The sequence below is a fragment of the Lycium barbarum genome, chromosome 9, assembly GCF_019175385.1.
Source record: "Lycium barbarum isolate Lr01 chromosome 9, ASM1917538v2, whole genome shotgun sequence".
Classification (NCBI taxonomy): Eukaryota; Viridiplantae; Streptophyta; class Magnoliopsida; order Solanales; family Solanaceae; genus Lycium; species Lycium barbarum.
Genome location: NC_083345.1, coordinates 30,018,859 through 30,039,137, shown reverse-complemented (window position 1 = coordinate 30,039,137; position 20,279 = coordinate 30,018,859). Strand labels below are relative to the sequence as shown.

General features: G+C 38.8%; 2 non-coding genes across 2 annotated transcripts; one reads left to right on the top strand and one right to left on the bottom strand.

Annotated features, from left to right (window-relative positions):
• Positions 1-8,087: 8,087 nt before the first annotated feature.
• Positions 8,088-8,193, top strand: LOC132612412 (small nucleolar RNA R71). The gene has a single exon (XR_009571776.1). It is a non-coding gene; the product is annotated as a small nucleolar RNA R71 (small nucleolar RNA).
• A 10,548-nt stretch (positions 8,194-18,741) lies between these two features.
• Positions 18,742-18,848, bottom strand: LOC132612477 (small nucleolar RNA R71). Its single transcript, XR_009571835.1, has one exon. It is a non-coding gene; the product is annotated as a small nucleolar RNA R71 (small nucleolar RNA).
• Positions 18,849-20,279: the final 1,431 nt, after the last annotated feature.

Sequence of the window (20,279 nt, the reverse complement as noted above, 5' to 3'; positions counted from 1 at the left end):
AGTATTTGTATGCATGATAATATGTTCGATAATGTAATGTCATGTTTTGAAGCGATATGGTTAGTCATAACATTCTTAAAGTGTGTAATATTGCTATACAATAGACAGTTGGGGTGGTCAGTTGAAAGAAAACATGCATGCCAGAAGTTCCGAGGCAAAACCGATGTAGACATTTTTATTCTGTGATATCTAGGTGTTAGATTGAGTCGTTGCGTGGTATGGCTTGCTTGAGGACAAGCAAATACTTTAAGTTGGGGGTGTTTATGTGGCGTGATTTTTACGCCACAATCGATACTTTTCGGCTATAGGTTTTACTTGTTGTTAAGCAAGTCGATGTGATTTTACGTGTTTGTTAGTGTTTTACAGGTAAAGGAACAGATTTGGCAAAATCACAGTTGAAGTGCAGATCATGGCCGTAAATTAAAGTTTACGGACCGTATTCCACAATACGGGCCGTATTCCATGGTCGTGTTTAAGAATAACAGAACCAGAAAGTTAAGCTGAGAAAATGGTGGTTTACGAGCTAGGTTTACGGACCGTATTTCAGTTTACGGTCCGTATTCCATCACGTATTTAACCAGTTGAGCATCTGGCAGAAAGTCGAAGTATTGGATGTTGAAATACGACCATGTAGTTTACGGACCGTAAACCACTTTACGGTCCGTATTTCAAAAGGGGAAGTTGCACACAACTGAGCAGCCAACTTGGGTGTAAACCAATTTTACGGTCCGTAAAGTGATTTACGGACCGTATTTCGGCATGACGGGACCAAAGTGCAAATCTGAAACTTTTGTATTTCCAAAACCTTTAAATAGCCATTGTAGGGTTTTTAATAGACATCATTCATTATATTTTTGTCTCTTGACTTAGGATATTAATTCTCTCTAATTTATGAAGATTCAAACATCAATTCAAGTATTACAAATTCCTTTTTTATTCCAAAGTAAGCAATTATGAATTCTTCAATTTCTTATTTCTTGTTCTTTGTCATGAGTAACTAAATTCCCTTACTAGGGTTGTGAACCCAATGATGGGTGTTTTGTGATTGGGTTTGTGATTGATATACAAATAATGGATTATTAGGGTTTAGTTATTTTTCATTCTTCATTCATAATTAATGGTTGCAAACATTGATTAAAGCCATAAACCCTAAATTTATTTGGAAAAATAATTAGGGTTGGTAAGAATAATTAATAAGAACTCAAAGCTTTAAACTTTGTTTAATAAATTCACTTAGGAATAAGAGGAATTTACTTGGCATGATTACTTGTTCTTCATAATCACTTTCTTATATTTGGGAAAATCATAGAAAGATATAATCTTTATTTATTGGGAAATAGTAGAGATTCACATAGAGATTAAGTTCATTCATATAATGATCCATTACAAGTATATCAAGATCAATACCCATGATCATACACTCTATCTAACGGGGACACAACCTTAGTTTCTTTTACCATAAATAGTCACCAAAGTAATAATTTAGCAACTAGTCATAGAAAAACCAACTTTTACACAAATTATTGGATTAAGACATTAGACCTAGAACTTAGCATCTACGACTTTAGTAACCTTTTCACACCATATTCCCTGTGGGATTCGACCCCAACCTCGTTGGGTTACTATATTTGACAACGTCCGCGTTATACCATTAATAGGTGTAATTTGAGCGTATCAAATTTTACGGTGTTCTGTGCACAGTCATATATTCTGTCTGTGGTCGTAAAAACAAAAGACGGACCGTAAACTGTTTTACGGTCCGTAAAGCACGTTCGTAAACTGAGCTATCATCTTAGAACATTCTGTCCCTTGTTGAAATCTTAAATACGTCCGCAAACTGGTTTACGGTCCGTAAAGTTAGATCGTAAACTGGGATTCCCTTTGGATTTCATTCTGTCCACTCTACATGCCAAAATACGGACCGTAAAGTGCAATACGGTCCGTAATGTGCAGTCGTAATTCGCACCACAGACAGACACATATTTTGATTTCACAATTTCATATCATATCTTGGTTTCACATTGTGTTGGGGTTTAGGCTACTCAGACTTCACCTATTTTTCTATCAATATTCATAATTCCCGCGAGTGTCAAGCCATTGGTGGGCAGACCAAAAACTTCAAATTTTGAATTTTGAAGTATGGAATGCGCTGCAACCCATTTGGGTGTTATTAACAATTACCCACGAGAATTAAAAAAAAGATTTAACGACTCTATCCCCTCACTAGATCATTAACCAAGGTAAATGCATTTAATCTCACAAACCCAGTCTAACAATCACTTACCGCCAAGTTCAAGTTCACAGATATAAAAGAAAAATGGGGAACATAAATCATACCTTTGAATGAGGAGTCAGACCACTAGAAGCACAGATTCTTAGAGCACAACTTCAATCACCAAAGAATTTAAACCTAGGGCAGAGGGGAATACGAATTTGTGGTAAGCTGGGTTTAGTTTGTGGGTGGAGGTTGTGTATTTATGGTGGTTAGGAAGATGGAAGATTTTGGGTGAAGGTGGGGAGCGTGGGAATATGAAGAGGAAGGAAGAATTTATGGTGGGAAAATTGTGGGGAAAGAAAACGTGAAGATGGAGGGAAAGGAATTTGTGGGGTTGGATTCATCTGCCCTTGGTTTAAACTTATGGTGCATTTAAATCGCTGGTTTACGACTTCTTTTTTTTTTTTTTATATATATATATCTCTAAATACGGTCCGTAAACTAGTTTACGACCCGTATTTAGAGTGGTTGATGAGGGAAGAACAATGCAATGCCTCATGTTAGTTTACGATGAGGTTTTACGGACCGTATTGTGAAATACGGTCCGTCCTACATGGTCGTAAACTAGCATGTGAATTACAGTGCTCACTGTTTGGTAACAATATTAAATACGCCCTGATTTACGGCCCGTATTGTGAAATACGGTCTGTAAACTTCAGGCGTATTTTGCAATGTTGCTAACAGTGTCTTGCAACTAAACTTACCTGCTTTTCAGCAGAATTATTCTGTGATATATTCCTGCACCAAAACGACCATTACCCTATATGTAATAAAAAAACAAAAGAAAAATAAACATTACACTTGGGTTGCCTCCCAAAAAGCGCTTGTTTTAACGTCGCGGCACGACGGTGGTAACCAATCACTCCTTATCTTGGTATACCAGATCATTGTTCGTTCCGAGGTGTTTCAACCTGTAACGATCAACAACCCTCTCCTCCGAAACCATGCCGTGGTAGTGTTTCAATCTCTGCCCATTCACCTTAAATGTCCGAGTACCATCTTCGGACTTCAATTCAACCGCGCCATGGGGTGAGGCACCTACCACCTCAAACGGGCCAGACCACCTGGATTTAAGTTTGCCAGGTAGCAACTTCAGCCGAGAGTTAAACAGTAATACAGAGTCGCCCTTGTAGAACTCTCGCTTCAGAATCTTCTTGTCATGGTATTGCTTCATCCTTTCTTTATAGAGGGCTGCACTCTCATACGCCTGGTACCGAAATTCATCCATCTCATTTAATTGGAACAACCGCAGCTTGGTTGCTTCCTCCCAATCCATGTTTAGCTTCTTCAGCGCCCACATAGCTTTGTGTTCAAGTTCGACCGGCAAGTGACAAGCTTTCCCGAATACAAGCTTGAAGGGTGATGTCCCAATTGGAGTCTTGAAAGCAGTTCGGTATGCCCATAGAGCATCATCGAGCTTGCGGGCCCAATCAGTTCTATTGGCATTCACTGTCTTTGCTAGAATACTTTTGATCTCCCTGTTGGACACTTCAATCTGTCCACTTGTCTGAGGGTGATAAGGTGTTGCCACCCTATGCTTTACACCCATACTTCTCCATCAGTCCCGCGAACGCTTTATTGCAAAAGTGGGATCCACCATCGCTGATTATCGCCCTCGGAGTACCAAAATGAGTAAATATGTTCTTCTTAAGGAACCCCATAACACTCTTGGCCTCATTATTGGGTAAAGCCACCGCTTCCACCCATTTTGACACATAATCCACAGCCACCAAGATGTATTTCATTCCACCAGAACTCACAAAAGGTCCCCATAAAGTCAATCCCCTAGACATCAAACACTTCCACTTCCATAACAAAATTCATAGGCATCTCTTGCCTTCTGCTGATATTCCCTTGCCTTTGACATTGATCACAAGACCGCACCAAAAAATTAGCATCATGAAAAATAGTCGGCCAGTAATAGCCGCACTCCAGTACCTTGGCTGCAGTCCGGTTTCCACTATGATGACCCCCAACAGGAGAGTCATGGTATGCCTTTAAAATTTCCATCACTTCACTTTCCGGAACACAACGCCGAATGATGTTATCAGCGCATGTTCGGAACAAATAAGGCTCGTCCCAATAGTACTGTCGAGCATCCCGCAAGAATTTCTTCTTTTGGTAAGTTTTGATATCATCGGGAACTATGCGTGTTACCAAATAATTGGCAATATCAGCATACCATGGTGCTGCCTCCATTGACACCGCCAACATCCTTTCGTCTAGAAAAGCATCATCGATATCAAGTTCATCAGAAGGTCTCCCAGCTTCTTCAAGCCGAGAGAGATGATCAGCCACCTGGTTTTCAGTGCCCTTTCGGTCTTTCACCTCAAAGTCAAAATCTTGCAGTAAGAGCACCCATCTAATCAGTCGCGACTTTGCTTCCTTCTTTTCCATGAGGTATCTCAAGGCTGCATGATCAGTATACACCACAACTTTGGACCCTAACAAGTAGGCCCGAAATTTCTCGAAGGCAAACACAATGGCAAGCAGCTCTTGCTCCGTCACTGTGTAATTCATCTGTGCAGCATTTAGCGTTCTGCTAGCATAATAGATCGGGTGCATAATTTTATTGTGCCTCTGCCCAAGCACAGCACCTATTGCAAAGCCACTAGCATCACACATCAGTTCAAATGGTAGGGACCAGTCAGGAGCAACAATAATAGGAGCAGTGGTGAGACGCTTTTTTAATTCCTCAAACGCCTTCTGGCACTTCTCATCAAACACGAATTTAGCCTCTTTTTCAAGAAGCTTGCACAAGGGGTTGGCAATTTTGGAGAAATCTTTGATGAAGCGCCTGTAGAACCCAGCATGCCCCAAGAAACTTCGGACACCTTTGACTGAGATAGGTGGAGGAAGTTTGGAGATCACATCAATTTTTGCTTGATCCACCTCGATTCCCTTTTCAGAGATTTTGTGACTGAGGACGATTCCTTCCTTCACCATAAAATGGCATTTCTCCCAGTTTAGCACCAGATTGGTCTCCTCACACCGTTTTAGCACTTGACCGAGATGGCCAAGACAATCTTCGAACGAATCACCCACCACAGAAAAATCATCCATGAACACCTCCAAGAAATCCTCCACCTTGTCGGAGAAGATTGATATCATGCACCTCTAAAAGGTCGCTGGTGCATTACACAAACCAAAAGGCATCCGGCTGAATGCAAATGTCCCATAAAGACAAGTGAAGGTGGTCTTCTCCTGATCCTCCAAGGCGATGTTGATCTGATTGTATCCCGAATAACCATCAAGCAAACAATAGTAAGAACGCCCTGCTAACCTGTCAAGCATCTGATCAATGAAGGGCATAGGAAAATGATCCTTGCAAGTGGTTGTATTGAGCTTGCGATAATCCATGCAAACTCTCCATCCGGTGACAGTTCTGGTTGGGATAAACTCATTCTTTGCATTCGGCACAACAGTGATGCCACCTTTCTTAGGAACACATTGGACCGGACTCACCCATTTACTATCAGCAATCGGGTAAACCACGCCTGCATGTAGTCATTTTATGATTTCTTTCTTGACGACCTCTTGCATATTCTCGTTTAGTCGCCTCTGATGCTTTACACTTGGTTTGCTGCCCTCCTCCAACTGAATTTTGTGCTCACAGATCCCAGATGGGATACCTCGAATATCTGTTATGGTCCAACCAATAGCACGCCTATACTCTCTCAAGACCTCCAAAAGTTGCACAATCTGCTCCGCAGTCAATAAGGCTGAAACGATCACCGGTAATGTATTGTTGGGACCAAGGAACTCATATTTCAGGTGTGATAGGAGCTGCTTAAGCTCCAACTTCGGTGGCTCAATGATCGAAGGCTTTGCTGGAGGAGTTGTTCTACTTTCCAGATCAAGACTCAGCTTCTTTGGATGGTATGTGTATGAGCCCAACCCAACAAGTGAATTAACTGTCTCCTCATAGCCTTCCATGTCTTCAGCATCGAAATTCATCAGAATACCAGCCAAAGCCTCACCCAAACTCTCTTCTTCCATCTTGAACTCTACTGCTTCATCAATAACATCGAATGAATCAATTACCGAAATACTCTCGTAAGCACTTGGTAACTTCATCCCTTTGCTAGCCTGAAAGGTCACTTCTTTATTGTTGACTCGAAACTTTATTTCATTTTTCTCAGAATCCATCAGAGCCCTCCCTGTAGCAAGGAAAGGTCTCCCCAGAATGATAGGAATGTCCCGATCAACAGCACAGTCAAGAATCACGAAATCAGCGGGTAACATAAAATCACCAACCCGCACAATGACATCATCAACCACCCCGACAGGTCTTTTGATAGACCTATCAGCCATCTGCAATCTCATCGTAGTCGGCCTTGGCATCCCCAAACCCGATTGTTTATATATAGCAAGGGGCATCAAATTTATACTCGCCCCATTATCACACAAAGCACGGTCAAAATCATGGTGCCCGATAGAACAAGGAATGGTGAACGCCCCAGGATCTCCCTTTTTCTGCACAGTTGTGGTTGAAATGATGGAACTCACTGTGTGAGTCAAACTCATGGTGTCATGCTACACCGTTTTCTTCTTGGTCAGCAAATCCTTCAAATACTTCGCAAAACCCGGCATCTCCTTGACAGCTTCCAAGAAAGGAAAATTTAGAGATAACTGCTTCAGCTGATCATAAAACTTCTCAAACTTAGCATCTTCCTGTTTCTTTACCAACCTCTGAGGAAAATGAGGTTTAGATTTGAAGAGCTGTGTCAAAGGGCGGAGAGCCCCTTTTACAGCCTGCTTTCTCGTGTTATCAGCTTCCTTAATCATCTTTGGAATATCAGCAACCTTCTTGTCAGCATTGATCTCATCAACAATAATAGGTGCTTCAGACTGCACCTCATTCACTTCATCTATCGGCTCAAGATCAATTACCTCCTCAGCAGCTCCCTGTATTGTTTTACCACTTCTAGTAGTAATGGCAAACACATTATTTAAACCGCCTCCCCCATTCTTCGGATTTGGGATGGTGTCACTTGGAAGTCCTCCCTTTTTAGGAGGGTGCTGCTCTCTAGAAATATCCCTCATCTGCGACTCAAGCTTCTGAATAGCCGCTGTATGAGAACCCACTATTTCTGTCAACCCAGATAAAGTCCTCTCAGACTTCGATTGATTTGCCAGAATCTTCTCAAGCATTGCTTCAACTTTCGAACTACCCTGCTCTGATGCTTGCCCTTTCGGTGGTAGATAAGGATTGGAACTCTTGTTCCCAAAATTTTTGCTGTTGTTGTAGCTCCCTTGGTTCGCACCACCATAGTTATTGTTGTAGTTCCCAGAGTTGTTGTAAGCACCTTGACCTTGCTGAGGTCTCCATTGATTCTGATTCTGATTCTGATAGCCACCTTGGTAATTCTGTCGCTGATAACTCCCTTGAGAGTTATTAACATAATTGGAATCTTCAACCTGCATGGCTGGCCCATCAAGGAATGGACCATCATGAGCATGGTACATCCTTTTTGGCAAAATTACATCATCCTCACAAACATTTATTTTTTTGATCTGAGATTCATCGAACTTCTTCGTCAGCAAGGAAATATTTGTTGCAAGCTCTGCCAATGTTTGCTGGGTATCCTGATTTTCCTTCACTATATTCTGGAGCATAGCACTACCATATGGTACCACTTCAGCATTGTTTGAGTGCCAAGCCTGATTATGAGTTGTCAGCTTGTTAAGTATGGAGGTCACTCGTCGAAAGGTCTTGTTCATAAAACACCCATCAGCTGCATTGTTAGCTACTGACTGTGTCACTGGATCTAACCCTATGTAGAACTTCTCCATCAATATATTTTCCGGAAAACCATGATTAGGGCTCTTCTGCAAATACTCTTTGAACCTCTCCCAGGCTTCATATAGTTGTTCCCCCGGTCGCTGCTTGAATTCATAAATCTTGTCGCGAATCTCAGCCTTCTTGCTAGGGGGTACCACTTTGTAAGAAAAACAGCTACCATTTCTGCCTATGAAGTAATGGAATTTCGGGGCAGCTTCTCGAACCATGTTCTTGCCTCTCCAGCTAAGGAATATTTGAATAACCTCAACCGAATAGCATCTTGTGGAACATTGTTCTGGATGTGATTAGCACACACATCCACAAAATTCTGCAAATGACGTTAAGGGTCATTCTTGGTAGAGTTCTGAAAGTATCCCTCAAGTTTCAACAGCTGGTATAAATGTCACGACCCAACCTAGGGCCATGACGAGTGACCGAGCTTAACCTGCCCGATAACCCAACTTATGTTACCTGTACTCACTCATGGCATTCAATAGGGTTTATTTACTAAGTTTGAAAGCTGTAAATAGAATAACCAAGCCGACTTGTAACTTAAAACATCCCAAAACATATTGATACATATACGTAACGTATGACAAGGAAAACCAACGAGGCTACCAATACTTCTGTACAACAAAACAATGGCCGACAAGGCCAAACAGTAACCATGACACCCACGCTGTTCGCAGACTACTAGAAGAGTATGACCATGCATAAGCGACGGGACAGGGCCCCGTCATGCCCGCAATATATACACAAAATTATACCAAGACAGGAACAGTCTCCGAAGCAAGTGGAGCTGTCTGACTCTCAGTGGTGACTCCTCCTAGGTGGCTGGATTGTCGAACCGCGTCCCTGAACCTGCGGGCATGAAAACGCAGCCCCCGAAGAAAGGGGGTCAGTACGGAATATGTACTGAATATGTAAAGCCTTACTGAATCATAAACAAGGAAAAACGTAACAATAAACAAGTTTAGAAAGCAACCCGGGGATAACCTGGAACAGTATTTTGAACCGTGCCTTATGGTCCCGTCTACAACTCTAGCATACATACTATAAATATAGAATATACACAATAATACAATAGTCCCTTCGGACAGCCGCTTCCGGCATAATAATGATGGCCTCTTCGGGCAGCCGCTTCCGGCTTAATAAGAATGATGGCCCCTTCGGGCAGCCGCTTCCGGCTTAATAATAATAATAGCCCCTTCGGGCAGCCGCTTCCGGCTTAAGAATATCATAATCCAGCTGATCGGGTGGAACAATAACAACATATATGATGTACAGTATGAATATGTAGTGAAGTCAAGACATGAGTCATCATAGAGTTACTAAAAATAGAAATTGATATATATCGACTATTATCCAACGTACAAAAGACTTGAAAGGCAATAGCTCAATTACCTTAAGAATTCTAACATCAAGAAGTGAATAAAAATCTTGAATCACACTCGAAACTTATGAATAGAATTACCCCAAAGCTCATATCATTTGTCACTTATCTCTAAGACATGCCAAAAGAAGGAAGGGACAACTTTACATACCTTTAGCATTTATTCGTAACACAACACGTATACACTGCCCAAAGTCTCAACCTATATTAAGACGTCAATAATTATGGTTAAGCTACAGGGAGATTAAAACGTATTCTAACGTTAGTAACTCCTTTCTAGATGTTTAGACGACGTTTTCTTTATATGCAACCCAACTACATACAACCAATTCCAAAATCAATAATCATATGTTCAATACCAACCCGGACAGCCCACATAACATTCCAAATAGCCCACATTCACAACATTCCATAACGATTCACATATGGCTACTACATTCTCAAGTTGCTCCTAATAATCCGTAGCCTTAACGTTTTCGTGTAACAACTTTACAACAACCCAAACAAAGTAAATACAATATATATTCTTAACTATCATAAGTATTTCCAATTTAAAGAAGACAACATGTCCAAAACAGTTCCTAGCCACAACAGGTCCAAAACAGTCCCTAATCAACAACACGCCCCAAAACAGTCCCTAACCAACAACATAAAGGTGCCTGAAATTCTTGCAAACGTTTACGAACATACCAAGCAAACCACATATGATTCTTACACATCATTTCATGTCTCTTTTTCATATAATTTCAGTAAAATACGACCAGCAGTCACACGATAAATATATCACCAAATGCGTACGCAAATAGCTACATTGTCGACACTATAACCTTACAACAACCTATAAACAATTTTACTTCCAACTCTAACCATCAAATACCTTCATTCCCATCATAAAATTCATGACAAAAACCATCAAAATACCAAGTAAAATCAGTTCACTATCTTCCACAAAACAGTCCACTATACGGCCACAAGTTCATATCGACACAACTTCACCATTAACATTCCAATTCTTTTCATTCTTTTGCCATGCAATCTAGGATAGCCACAACCATAATTAATAAATAAAATCAGTCCATTGTCCCACACCAAACAGACCCTTACGGCTTCCACAAGGCCTCAACATCAACACACACACAATTTCATACATGCAATTCACATTTACATATGCACAACATATCCAAATCACCTCTAAAACAGCCCCTTCGGCTATTACCATGTTTCAACACCAACATTCATAATTTCATACATGTAATGTACATTTACATATTCACAACACCTCAAAATTCGTCCTAAAACAGTCCACACGGTTCAACAACATTCCAACACCAACATTCGAAATCTCATGCATGCAATTCATGTTTACCAAGTTACAACCATGATTCAATATCAACACACATAGTTTAATGCATGAAACTTATATTTACACCTCAAGCACACATTTTACACCACCCTCAACACATGCAAAAGAAGCTAAACCTTACCTTGGCACTTTGATTTCTCCACTTGGCTAGGGTTTGAGTCTTGAACTTAACTCTTGCTCTTGCTATCTAATGATCACCTTCACGTTGTTAGGGACTTCTAAAGGGTTGAATTAACTTGAAAATCTGATTTTTGGATCAACAACTCAAGCTTCTATTTTTTTTAGCCATGGCTGAATGCCATGGCTTGTGCTTTCTCTCTCTCTCTAGTTTGTTGTGTTGAAGATGGAGTGAGGGAAAAATCTGATTTTTGGTCAACAAATGGGTTTAAATATGATGCACATGTGTTGGACACATGTCCCCCTCATGGCTTTGAGCCAATCACATGGTCTTGAGCAAAATTTCAAGAAATATCCCACTACTTCGGCTACATGGCCGAGACTCACTTTCCCACTTCTCAATTTTTAATTGTCTATTTTACAATTGCATGTGCATTAGATGAATTAATATTTAAGTGTGTGTAATGAGTCTTCCAACATGTAATAGCATGCCTTCTTAAAATAATGAGTTGCCAATATTAAAATGTATACCACTAGCATGCTTTGCCAATATTAAAATGTGTAATAAGTCTTCCACTAATATTTTGTACTAAGTAAAAATCTATAAACACCTAGTCCAAATTTCGAAATTTAGGATTAAGGGTTCTTATTTCGGGTCCGGGAAGGGTTCCGTCTTTAACTCGCGTCGATTTCTTCGCGAATAATTCGACGTATAAAATACTATGGGATTTTTCTATGGTTTGAGTATGAATTTGATAAAGGAACGCTTAATGAGTATGATGAGTAGTAGAATAAGTGGTGCTCGGTGGTTAGCCCCGGGTACCAGTCATGGCCCCTAGCCGGGTCGTGACACTTTCTCTTCTTTTCCTCCTCTGATATGACCTCCTTTCGGCCCTCAAATTTATGCACTCTTTATGAACACCATCACTTTCATGTTCGTTAAATAGTTCAGCTTGGTCAGACTTAGAACTATCATCAGTGGATTGGTCAGATTCAAGAATAGGAAATTCACGACCTAATGGGTCATCAGAAGCAGCAGTTTCAGTAGCTGCAGCAGTTTTAGCAGCTACAGGTTTAGTATTAACAGTAGGTACTGGTTCTTTATTAAAAGCAGACTCATCCACTTTTTTAATACTCCCATCCCTTTCTTCATTAAAAGCAGCAAATGATTCCTCATTGGGCCTAGTGTATTCCAACATAGCATTGGGACCATCTAAATTATCAACCATGTGACAGACATAGATTTCAATAGTATCCGCATTTTTAAAACTTTGTGAAAGTTCCAAATGTCCCTATTAGTTTGGATCTCCACAACACTGTCACTGATGTGCCACGGATTTGTGGCACATTCGACGCCTTTTTACTATGAATTTTGGTTGTTTTCAAGTAAGTCTGGTTCATGTTAATATGTTTTTATTGTGTTTTAGGAAGACGATGGCCTAAAAGCAAAAATAAAGAACAAAGGAAAAATTGGCCAGAAATGAAGAATCGACGGTCCGTCGATAAGCTCGATTTTCCAGTGATGGCCTTAGTTGAAGAAAACAAAGGACGGAGCTATCGACGAAGCGTCGAACTGATCGACGTTTCGTCATTTTTGTCGTCGAACAAGATTTGTCAACAAGAAGAGAGAAAGACGGAGTACTCAACGGAGCGTCGAACTGGTCGATGGCACCGCCGAATGGATCACATCACCGAAGAAATAAAGGACGGAGGAATCGACGGATCGTCCAACGATCGATGGTCCGTCGATCTTGCTATCAGGGGAAATTTTGTCAGTCGTTGCTGTGCATTTTTGGAGCCTATTTAAAGAACATTTTATGTTATTTTTGGCAGCCTGTTTTTATTGCACACGTGAACAAAGTTCCATTGGTGGGTGAGCATTGATTACTCCACTTTTGGAGCTTAGTGAAGACAATAAGATTTCATTTTCCATCATCTTTATCACACTTTGTAAGCTTTATGTCTCTATTATTGCTTACTCCTTTTGTGATCATTATGTGTGAGTAGTTTCTATAATCAAAGTTGTGGACCCAAATGATGAGTGTTATGTAATGGGTGTCTAACATTGTATATATATAGAATGGGCTGTGATGTTTTTTATTATTTCTCATATTCATTGGTAGTTAGTGGTTGCAAACACTTGCTTATGCATAAATCCTAGTTTGTTTGGAAAGGTGAACTAGGGTGTGAGTTGAAATAATATAACAAGGACTCGGGGCGTTAACCCTTGTTTAATGAACTCACTTAGGAATAAGATGAGTTCTATTTGGCATATTTAATCGGTCTTACTTGCAACTTTTCTACATTTGGGAAAATCATGAAAAGCAATAATTTCTAACTATTGAAAAATATTAGGAAGTGCATTAGAGATTAAGTGCATACAAAACCTCGACCCATTAGAAATATATCATATTGATACCCACAGCATAACATCTAATCACAGCGGGGACACAACTTTGGTTCTTTTAATCCAAACAAATTACAAATACTTCAAAATAGTGAACACAAACCAAATCTCTCTGCTACACTATTCAGAATAAAATTAAAGTTTCTAGAGATTAGTTGCATATATAATTGTTGACACCCAATTTTGTCCCGCCTCTCCTCCAAATTACCTATTTACGCTTCTAATATTTGTTGGCAAATTAAAAAATATATTTATACTATGATTATTAGCCTCTTATCAATATCGGCGTTTCGTTATTTTATTACAGTTACTAGCTATTATTATTATTATTATTATTATTATTATTATTATTATTATTATTATTATTATTATTATTAGTTCAAATACGAGCCCAATTCACCCCCTATATTTTTGGATTAACCCAAAACAATTTTCATAGGAACTACCGATTTTAATTCACCCCAACCCAATTTTCAGACCAACCCACATTTAAAATCGACCCAGTCCAAAATGGACCCGACCCAGCGGCCCAATTCCCGTCCAAAATAAGGGAACCACTATGGTTCCCTTCCCATTTTTCCTCTTTCATCAACCGCCACCCCCCTATCCCTTCTCTCTCTTCTCCCTCTTTCGATCCCTCTCTCTCCCACGTCTCCACCACGCCTCTGCCACCCCACTTTCCCCTGTTCCCCGCTCCTCTCTCTCTTCTTGTCAAACGAAAACCCTAAAATTTCCCTACAAGTACTGACTTTTTGATCCATTTTTGAGGGAGGATTTTTTGATTCATGAAATTCCCCAAGAACAAGTTGTTTTAGCTGCAGAAACCCCCCTAGAAATTAAGCTTTCGAGTCGCAAAAATCCCCTGAAAATTAAAGTTCTGAAACAAGTTCTTGAAACCCCGAAAAGCTCTAAAATATAAGTCTTTTAGTCGCCTAAAATTCCCTAAAATACGAGTTCTATTAGCAGTTTTAATCTTATTTTATTATCAAGTCAAAATATCAGATCAATTTTTTGTTTGCCTGGGTGTTGCTGCGAATCAAGCATCGCAAGCTCGGAGTTGGTAGTGTTCGAGTGTATATCGAAAGCTTCGTGCCCACTTCGCTGCACCCGAAGAAGGTAATTCCCCATTTTTTATTTTTTTTATTTTACTTTTTTGGGCATTTGTCGATTGCCCCTGTGTTATTTTGGTTTATTATTCCGTGCTTCCAGCATGTTAGTGTAGTTAATTGATTTAGTTTGACGGATAAGTTTGTTTCGGCATTGGACTGTTTGGGTGGTTAAGCATGTTTTGTGTACTAATGTAGTTTAGCCTATTTAAGTATGTGAACAACTCCCCTTTTAGTTGGTTTAGTTTCAGTCTAGTAATTTGACGAGCGTTTGTGTGTCCATACCTGTTTGTTGTCGCAGTTGGTTTATTTTCAGTTTAGTAGCATGTTAGTCTTATGTGTGTTCTTATTTAGTTAGTTTAGTTTCGGTTTAATAGTTAAGATATCTAGAGGTTCATGTTTTATTCATGGTTTAATTTCCAGTTCAGTAGTTAACAGAGTTTAGCTGTTTATGTCTCAATTCAACCCAGTTAATTTCAGTATTTATATGTTCGTAAGAGTTTATCCGAAGATGATTATACCAACTAGTGATAGCATGTGAAAAGTTAAATTGCAGCACGATCCTGTGTGCTTAAATATCAATTTAAAACAAGATCCAAGTTATTTAGATTGGGTCTGATAGCTTTTAAAGTATTTATTACGGATATGTAGATGAAGATGTTTGAATTTGGTTACGTATCAGTATGGTAAACTTTTTGAGCTTGGATATGGAGTTTGTTCACTTGAGAACTTGGTATATATACATGAACTATAATAGATATGGTAAAATAAGTTGGACCTCTGTATGTGAACTAGGCATTCCTTCTTTGTAATCGTTAGATAGATGTTGAGTGAGCTTATCCAGTCATCAGCAGGCCTATTTGGTTTAAAGCTGTTCATGCTTAATTCTAATAGTTCTTTGAAACTTGCCTCGGCTTACTGCTTGAACAACTGAATGAATAATTCGAATGTGAGATTGGTCGATTACTGGTTGCTTATGAGTTCAACTGTTTCTTTTCGGTTTAGGTAGTCGCTATTTCACTAAGTTTATGTTAGTTTAAGTTAGACATTGGCCTGTCTCCTGTTGCCATTTAACTTAATCATTGTCGAAATCCAAATCTAGCCAAGTTGCTGGCATATGAAGTAACTCAAATATGATTCAGTCTATGATTCATTGATAAGTTACAAATTGGTTAAGATATATAAAGAATTCCTATCCATTGCATGCCTGCTATGATATCGATAATGACACTCTGGATGGTTCAGTTTGGTTTATAGTGTGCTATTTCATTCAATCTTTTTGTTTGCTTATATGGTTTATTGTTAACATGATGCCAGTTCGTTACTTGGAATTCTTTACCAAACCTAACATCAGTTCATCACGCCTAAAACAAGTATCAGGATCTGTTTGCGTGTATCGTTTGATCTTAATTAAAATATCAACATATGTTGATACATGATTTCACCTTTTTGGATATGACTTCATACCTAAATATGGTTTAGTTGGCTAGACTAGCAGGATTAATAACTTTAAGCAACAAAGGCCATCTATCTTAGCCTAATATGGTATCCTTAATGTCTCTATCCTAGTCCACAAAGTTGGTTCTGATAAGTTTTGGTGTTAGTTTAGTTCAGTTTGATTTCGTTTCTTATCCTGCTAAGCATCTTAATATAGCTGAATCCCCTGTGGCTAATTGTCTTCTTGTTTGCATTATAATAAATCTTCACTCATGTTTAGTTGGTATACAAATGAACAGTCTACATTTCAGTAACCGGTCAATCATGTTTAGTTTGGATTGATCATACCTATTTGATGCAAATGTTTGGTCTGCTAATCAACCATTGCCTAGCTATATACATGCCATCTTCAATGTAAATTAAAATGATGTTGCCGCAAGTTTCTTTTCGTAAAGGATCAGTCACATGTTTAGACCACCCGCTTACAAATTTCAGTTTCTTCTCTGGTTAGTTAAGCTTAAGTTAAGCTTAGGAGAGTCCTATATAAATCAAGCACATCTCTATGTGTTGATATATTAATCAGAGGCAGTCCATAGTGTTAATTAAAGTTGTTAAGCTACTCATAGACTGCTATACTATGGAATATTGGCTTGATGTTTTCCTGCCCTCAAAACTGTCTCGTGGGAGGTTCAAGAGTGTAGGATCAGATCTATGTGAAATGCCGTGATGATTTTGGGTTTATTTGAATTCATATATATTAGTGTATCTAGTACATCCTTATGACTGTGTGTGCATGAAATATACTTAAATATGCATAGTATATATGTATAATCTATCGAGTTTGCTTTGAAATTTGTATTTTTACATGTTTAAGCCTTATTGATCGTATACTAATCTTTTTCTCTCATATCTTTTTATGCATGAACCTCACATACGAGTCCGAGGGACTCGTTCTTCTTCCGCATTCGGTGTTGGGCTAAAAGCCCAACACAATCTTCCTAGGTCATTTCCCATCAATTCTGTCGCATCAAAAAAAAAATAGAAAATAAATTCTTGCCAAACCCAATAGGCGTGAACAGTTCGCAACATGTTAAAAATGGGCCGAGCCCATTCCCACCAACAGCCCAGATTGCAGCAGTCTTGAAAATGGGCTGAGCCCATTTAACTTACTTGCCCCTCTATTTTATCTTTTTGCATTTTAATTTGTATTATGCAACTAACTCTTCGCTTGTTTTGTTAATTTAGATAAACCTTAGCAGAATTAGTGGGTTAGTTTAATGTGACGGGTAGTTAATTCAAAGTATCTATAATATTCATTTTGTTAGAACAGTGGATTTTCGATAGCATATTTGGAGTAAAAAGGAATCATGCTTTGCTACCTTAGAATATTGTTTTAAGAAATGTCACTAATACGCAAACATAAACTCTAGTATATTTTATAAATAACTCTTCAAGTTTGAATCAATCATGCATTTTTTTAATTAAGCATAGTTGATAAAAGATAATGAAAAGGAGAAAGAAAATTCGCATCTTGTCTATATTCCTAAACTGCAAAATCAATTAATACCTTGCCACTTGAGTTGTTTCAATTATTAAAACGCTGCAACCCGCACTCTCTTCTACTTATATGCAAATTATTATATTTTGCAAATCTTATTTTTTAAAATAGCACTTTTTAAAGCCATAGCAATATTTATAAGATTATTTTTTAAATAGCATTATTATATTTTCACTTAAAGCTTTAGCAACATTCTTAAGTTCATTTTAAATAGCTTTATTATTTAAAGCCTTAGTAATATTTACAAGTGTTATTTTAAACAGCTTATATTTTCCTTTTAAAACATTAGCAACATTGTAAGCCAATTTCTTAAAATTTAAATGCTACATTTACATCTTTAACTTTAATTAATTAACCTAAGTTTGGCTGGATAACCGTAGTTAACGGATTCTAAAGGATGCCTAACCCCTTCCCTTTAGGATAATATAGAACCCTTACCTAGAATCACATTGATTAAGCAGACTATTAACGGAGGTTTAGTTAGCTTTACCTTAGTTAATAAATTAGGTGTCCTAATTTACCGTTAAATTATTTAGGTGGCGACTCCTTAAATAAAGTAAAAAATAGGAATCACCAATATGTTGTACTTCGCTTCAACCCGGTTAAAATGGGGTGCAACAATAATTAGTACCTTTTTCTCTCCATATTCCCTGTGATATTCGACCGCAACCTTGTTTGGGTTACTATATTTGACAACGTCCGCTTTACGCCACTAATAGGTGTAATTGGAGCGTATCAAATTTTGGCGCCGTTGCTGGGACATACGGTTTTGAAATTACTGATTGTTGTGTAGTTTTCTTTAAAACTTTTTCTATTCCATCACACCTTGTTTGTTGTTCTGGTGAATCAGGTGAACATGGCAGGAAGACATAATCGAAATCAAGGAAACCAATATGGGCTCCAGGTAAACCCACCTGCACCAGAAGAGGAGGAAGATGAGAATATATTTGCGGAATTCATCAATGAAGCTGATTATGCTTCTACTGTGGTCCCTCCTAGGACTCGAAATGCTACTTTCAAAATTGATAGTTCTATCTATCAGCTGCTGAAACTTGAAGGTTATTTCTGAAATTCTTCGGAGGACTGTCCACTCCAATATTTAAAGAACTTCCTGCACGTGTGTTCTCAACAATCTTGAGGTGTTGTTTCTGCTGATGCACTTCGGTTACGGGTCTTTAAATATTCCTTGACTAGCCAAGCAAGGGAATGGTATGAAAAGCTTCCCAGCAATTCTATTCACACTTGGAGCGAGCTAGCCAATACATTTTTGAAAAAGTGGTTTCCACCGAGCAAAAAGGTTGAACTTCGAAATAAGATCTTTGAGTTCAAACAGCTTCCGGGGGAACAATTATATTCGGCATGTGAGCATTTCAAGTACTATCTAGCTCAATCTCCAACTCACAGGTTTCCGAATGCTATTCTTACCGAGAAGTTCTACAAGGGGTTAGATACAATGAATCATATTGCGGTCAATACTGCCGCTGGGGGATGCTTCATGGACAAGCCATTTGTTAACATCACCCGGTTGCTCGATAAGCTCACCACCCACAATCAAGCTTGGCACTCAAATGATAGTGAAATCTTGTCATATGGTAGTCCCTCTGTTGCCGCGGTGGCCAAATAAAATCATGAGCGAGATCATGCTTTTGTTCAATTGCAAACCACAGTGGATTTGTTGTCTAAGAGGCTTGCGGAGAAAGAAGCTAAGAGTGTGAATGCTGTTGAAGAAATGCCATCTCATGCTCCCGGAATGTATCAAGCCTCGGAGGAAACTTATCTAGAGGGGCAGCCACAACGTGAAGATGCTAATTATATCGATAACTCTCAAGGGGGTTATGAAAAGCAATGGAGACCCCAACAACAATGTAATAAATATGGTGGGTCGGACAGGAGGGATTACAACAACAACAATTATCGTAATCGGAATTCCAATGTCTATGTTCCACCAAAGGGCCGTTCTTCTAACTCTCAAAATTGGTGAGAGGGTCCTTCCAATGATCAAGGGACCTCTCGAATGGAATCTATACTTGAAAAGATCTTGGACGACCAAAATAAGAGTGACAAGAAGATGGAAAATTAGACCGAAGTGGTAGGCTCTCACACCGCTTCGATTAAAAAACTTGAGTCATAAATGCGAGATCTTTCTCGTGAGCAACATCTACCACAGAGGGGGCCTTCCTAGCGACACAATTTCGAACCCAAGGGGTAGTGGAGGTGATCACATTGCCTCATGCAAGGCTATTTCTACTAGAAGTGGAAAGATCCTTAATGCGGTGAATGAGAGGGTGGTTGACCCTATCATTGTCGAGCCGATTATTGATGAGGTTTGTTGACACCTAATTTTGGCTCGACATGCTTAAAATTAACGTTGCCTGGGGCCTGATTCGTTAAAGAGCGCGAAATACATTTTTTACACATTTTTTTGACAATTTATTGATAATTGTCCTTATTTTAGGAGTTTTATCAATTTATTGTCATTTTCGAGGATCATTATTTTTGCACATGTACAGCGTAATACTACTATTTTGTGCAATTAATAATTGTCTCTTTATTTTATAGCAGTACATTTTTATATTTTATACTTCCATTATTATTTACATTTTTATACTTACATTATTACTTACACATGTATTAATTAACTATATTTTAGTACAGTCTGTCAGTGCAGAGAAAATCGGAGCAATTAATTTTTAAACGCAGAACAAAATTCGATCAAGTCAAGGTCTCGTCACCTTTTTAAAAGTTGACATTTGAGGTGATGGGTTGGGTTCTTGATCCATTGATTAATAAATTTTTATACATTGGTTAAAAGGGTGAAATCCCCATTGGACAATAACC